The following is a 6,099-nucleotide window of genomic DNA, read 5'->3' on the forward strand; positions in this document are numbered from 1 at the left end:
GGGATGCTGAGCCATGGCTTACGCCCCACATAAAAGAGCTCAATATTTCCAGCTGTGCTCTGAAAGAAAGCCTTATTTCTTCTAGTAACAGAGCTGATATTGCCAAAAACCAAACCCAGAGTCTTATTGTAAGGGTGGCTGAATTACAATGCTGATTAAATTACCAACCCAGAATGGTGTCTGAAATTAAAGTGAGATCATTGATTTGGAAATAATGTGATCTTGAAACCTGGAATGGAGACAAATGGGCAGATAGGAAAATCAGGATACAGAGCCTCCAAATTCTGTTGAATCCCTCCCATATGAAGGGATTGCTGTAAAACCATTATCCCTTCCACCTCAGTTTGATGGGATTAGCCCAAGTGTTCCTGCTGGATCATTAACTGAGGCAGAGGCCATGGAAGACATTGCTGAATGTTCTCGGGAACTACTAGACCTATAGCTAAAGTTAAGTTCAAATGGGCCACAAAAGATGAAACACAAAGTGTGACTGAAGAGATGATATGTTACATCCAAAAGTCCTACTTGATTTTTCTAACATGTATGGACAGAAGCCTGAAGTATAGGCATGGCAATGGCTACTGAGGGTGTGGGATAATGGTGTAAGGAATGTAACATTGGATTTGTCTGAGTTTATTGACTTAGGCCCACTAAGTACGGATTCTTCATTCAATGTTTCTGATTGAGAGGTTAGGAAAAGATCTAATAGTTTATTTGGTTGGCTTACTGAAGCATGGATTATGTGGTGGCCTACCTTAAGTCAAGTTGAAGTACCAGGCCTGCCTTGGTATAATGTAGAAGAAGGTATCCAGAGGCTTGGGGAAATTGGCCTGTTAGAATGGATTTATCAGATTAGACCCCTAAAGCCAGAAATGGAGAGTCCAGAAGACACGTCTTTCACCAGTACAGTGAGAAATAAATTTGTGATGGGAGCTCCAGCATCCTTGAAGACTGTTGTGATTGCTGTTCTTGTAAACCAGATTTGACAGTGGAAACTGCCCAAATTGAACTAAGACACTTAACTATGATGGGGCTGATTAGACCCCATGGAAGTAGGGGCCAAGTGGCAGCAGTTAATTGACAAAGGCAAAGTATCCATAATGGACAGAAGAGTCAGAACAGTAATCAGAATAGTCTGACGTGTGTGGGATTATGGAATTGGCTACTTGCACATGGTGTTCCTAGTAGTGAAACACATGGCAAACCTACTAAATATTTACTTGATCTGTATAGACAGAAGAATTCTAGGTCCCGTGAACAGCAGCCTAGATTGAATCACCAGAATAGAGAGTCAAGGATTCTCAATCAATTCCCAGACTTGAGTCAGTTTACAGATCCACAACCCCTTGAATGAAGGGGAGGCTGGGTCCCTTTGAGGAAGGACCCCACTCACTACATTGCCAAAAATTTATAATGTCAATCTTTCTCCCATCCTTCCCCAAAGGGATCTGAGGCCTTTTATGAGAGTGACTGTTCATCAGGGGAAAAGAAATAGACTTTTAGGGGATTACTGGACACTGGCTCTGAACTGACACTAATTCCAGGAGACCCAAAGCATCACTGTGGCCCACCACTCCATCAAGTCATTGATGGAGTCTTAGCTAAGGTGCATCTCGCAGCGGGTACAATGGGTCCCTGAACCCATCATGTAGTGATTTCCCCAGTGCCAAAATGTATAACTGGAATAGATATACTGAACAATTGGTAGAATTCCCACATTGGGTCCCTGACATGTGGAGTAAGGGCTATTATGATAGGAAAAGCCAAGTGACAGCCAGTAGAACTGCCTCTACCTAGAAAAATAGTAAACCAAAAGCAATACCACTTCCCTGGAGGGGTTGCAGAGATTACTGCCACCATCAAGGACTTGAAGTATGCAGGGGTGATGATTCCCACCACATCCCCATTTAATTCACCTATTTGGCCTGTGCAAAAAAAACCAGATATATCTTGGTGAATGACAGTAGATTAGTGTAAACTTAATCAGGTGGTGATTCCAATTGCAGCCACTGTTCTTGATGTGGTTTCATTGCTTGAGCAAATTAGTACATCTCCTGGTACTTGGTATGCAGCTATTCATCTGGCCAACACCTTTTTCTAGATATCAATTTCCAAGAACCATCAGAAGCAGTTTTCTCTCAGCTAGCAAGGCCAGCAGTATAATTTTACAGTGCATTCTCAGGGGTATATAGCATCCCCAGCACTATGCCATAATTTAGTCCATAGGGATCTTGATTGCCTTTCTCTTCCACAAGACATCACACTAGTCCATTATATTGATGACATTTTGCTGATTGGACCTAGTGAGGAAGAAGTATTGATGACTCTAAACTTATTGGTGAGACATATGAATACTAGAAGTTGGGAAATTAACCCAACAAAAATTCAGGCACCTTCCACCTCAATGAAATTTCTTGGGGTCCAATGGTATGCGGCATGTCGAAATATTCTTGCTAAAGTGAAGGATAAGTTATTGTATCTAGCTTCCCCCACAACGAAAAAGGAAATACAACATCTGGTTGGCTTTTGTGGATTTTGGAGGCAACATATCCCTCATTTGAGTGTGTTGCTGTGGTCTATTTATCAAATGACTTGGAAAGCTGCTAGTTTTGAGTGGGGCCCAGAAAAACAGAAGGCTCTGAAACAGGTTCAGGCTGCCAAGTAGGCTGCTCTCTCACTTGGGCCATATGATCCAGATGATCCAGTGGTGCTTGAAGTGTCTGTAGTAGATAGAGATGTTGTTTGGAGTCTTTGGCAGGTCCCTATTGGTGAATCACAATTCAGGACCTTGGGATTTTGGAGCAAAGCCCTACCATCCTCTGCAGATAACTACTGTCCTTTTGAGAAACAGCTTTTAGCTGGTTATTGGGCCTTAGTAGAGACTGAAAGCCTAACCATGGGCCTCCAAGTCACCATGAGGTCTGAGCTTCCCATTATGAACTGTGTGTTGCCTGACCCACAGAGTCATAAAGTTGGACATGCATCATTAAATGGAAGTGGTATATCAGAGATCGGGCTCAAGCAGGACCTGAAGGCAGAAGTAAGTTGCATAAAGAAGTAGCCCAATGCCTATGGTCTCCACTCCAGTCACATTACCTTCCCTCTCCCAGTTGCACCTATGGGCTCATGGAGAGTTCCTTATGATCAGTTGACTAAGGAAAAGAAAACTCATGCCTGGTTTACAAATGATTCTGCATGATATGCAAGCACCACTCGAAAGTGGAGAGCAGCAGCACTGCAGCCCCTTTCTGGGACTTCCTGGAAGGACAATAGTGAAGAGAAAGCCTCACAATGGGCAGAAATATGAGCCATGCATATGGCTGTTCATTTTGCATGGAATAAGAAATGGCCAAATGTGCAATTGTATATGGATTCATGAGTTGTGGCTAATGGCTTGGCTGGATGGTCTGGTACTTGGAAAGAGTATGATTGCAAAATTGGTGACAAGGATGTATGAGGACGAGGTATGTGGATGGATCTCTCTGAATGCATCATAGGAGTAAAGATACTTGGGTCTCATATGAATGCCCACCAAAAGATGACCTCAGCAAAGGAGGACTTTAACAATCAGGTGGATAGAATGACACGTTCATTGGAAATCAGCCATCCTTTTCCCCCAGCTACTCCTGTCATTGCTCAGTGGACTCATGAACAAAGTGGCCATGGTGGCAGGAAGAGAGGTTATGCATGGGGTCAGCAATATGTACTCCCACTTACCAAGGCTGATTTGGCACTGAGTGCCCAATCTGCCAGCAGCAGAGACCAACTCTCAGTCTGCAATATGGAACCATTCCTCAGGGTGATCAGCCAGCAATGTGGTGGCAGGTTGATTACATTGGGCCACTTCCATCATGTAAAGGACAGTGTTTTATTCTTATTGGAATAAACATTTATTCTGGATATGGATTTGCTTTCCCTGTACACAGTGCTTCTGCTAAAAGTACCATCAATGGACTTACAGAATGCCTTATCCACTGTCATGTTATCCTACACAGCATTGGTTCAGATCAAAAGACTAACTTCACATCAAATGAAGTGTGGCAATGGACATATGCTCATGGAATTCATAGGTCTTACCATGTTCTCCATCATCCTGAAGCAGCTGGCTTGATAGAATGATAGAATGGCCTACTGAAAACATTATGGTGCCAGCTAGGTGGCAGTACTTTGAAGGCTTGGGTCAATGTTCTCCAGGAGGCTGTATGTGCTTTAAACCAGCATCCAATATATGGTTCTGTTTCTCCAATAGCCAGGATTCATGGGTCCAGGAACCAAGGGGTGGAAACAGGAGTGGTACCATTCACTACTACTCCTAGTGACCCACTCAAATTTTTGCTTCCTGTCCCTCTACCCCATGCTCTGTGGGTCTAGAGATCTTAGTCCCAAAGGGAGGAACACTTCCACCTAGAGACACAATACTGATTGCATTAAACTGAAATGCCACCCCACCATTTTGGCTTCCTCACGCCTCTGGATCAACAGAAAAAGAAGGGCATTACTGTACTATGTGGTGTGATAGATCCTGATTGCCAAGGGGAAATTAGACTGACATTGCATAATGGAGGTAAAGAAGAATATGTCTGTAATATCTCTGCCTTTAAACACTTGAAAAGGGTCTTTTGCACCAGGTTTGTCACATGAAATATATTGTTTGATTTACTGACTGCTGTTTCCATGGGCACTGATTTTGGATCCACATAAAATGAAATTTTTGAGAACTTCAATCTTTTCTCCATTTATCATGATATTTTTTATTGGTGAAGATGTGAGGATTTTTGTTTTCTTTATGTTGAGATATAATCCATACTTTGATCTTCATCAGCATTTACTTCAAGTTATCTTCATTTTCAGCAGATGAGGTTGTGTCATCTACATATAAAATAATAATAATAATAATAATACACACTGCTGTTGAGTTGATTCACTCATAGCAACTTCTCCTTGGGTTTCTTAGGCTGTATCTCTATGAAAGTAGATCACCTTCCAAGGAGTGGCTAGTGCGTTTGAACCACCAGCCTTCTGGTTAGCAATCAAATGCCTTAGACACTATGCCACCAGAGCTCCCTCTGCATATAGTAGGTTGATAATGAGTCTTCTTCCAACCCTGTGGTAGTGTTCTTTTTCATTTTGCCCATAGAATCCTTCAATGTTGCTTGGATTTTTTTCTTCAGTTCTTTCAGGTTGAGGAATGCCATATGTTTTCTTCCCTTTTGATTTTCCAATTCCAGGTGTTTGTATATTTTATTATAATCCTTCAGTCCATCTTTATAAGGTGCCATTTGAAATGTTCTGTTCAGATTTTTTACATCAATTCAAATACTGTTTGCCACAAAATCAACTCAAACCAGATTGATACTTTCATTTGTTTTCTCTGCAACAACAAACTGCCAGCATTGCTGGGAAATTGAGTTACACACTAATTTTAGGGAGATGCTTATAAGGGGAGATAATTCAGAATTAGAGGAAGATGTTAGATGTTACACCGAAAAGCATGAATAAATAAATATTTCAAATATTCATATGCTTTTAATTCTTTATCCTTTAATATTCACAACTGTTTCTTACTGTTCTGAATTTCTAAATTCCCTCATTTGTAGAGATAGCCCTAGATTGAAAATCTATATTGCCTATAGTTTTCTTAAGTTGCTTTTTATTGATTTTAAATCATGGTCATTTAAATTGTAAAGCGACAATACTTTACTTTGTCTTTGTTTATTACAAGATTTGATATTTGTCTTAATCTTTTACATCTAGTTGCAAATAGGTGGGGGAACTTGTTTCAGCCTAAACCTTATACTCATAATTACATTAATGACAAGAACACTTGGGTTAATTATGTCCTATCTAGTGCTAAAAATAAGGAACATTGTACAAAGTTCTAAAATCCTACAAGAAAACAAGTTTAATAGATTAAATCTCTGAGGAAAAATATCTCCAAATTCTGAATAAAAACTTAATATTGTACATGCTTCTCCTCTTTCAAATTAAACTCTTGAATGACTTACCAATAGGAGAATTCAGTTTCCATATTGTTTCTAACTCTCACTTTAGACATGCTTTGTCCAAATTATCTCATTATTAAATATTTTTTTGAATTTT

Source organism: Orycteropus afer, unplaced genomic scaffold (assembly GCF_000298275.1).
Source record: "Orycteropus afer afer isolate SDZICR_OR568_19922 unplaced genomic scaffold, OryAfe1.0 scaffold00268, whole genome shotgun sequence".
Lineage (NCBI taxonomy): Eukaryota > Metazoa > Chordata > Mammalia > Tubulidentata > Orycteropodidae > Orycteropus > Orycteropus afer.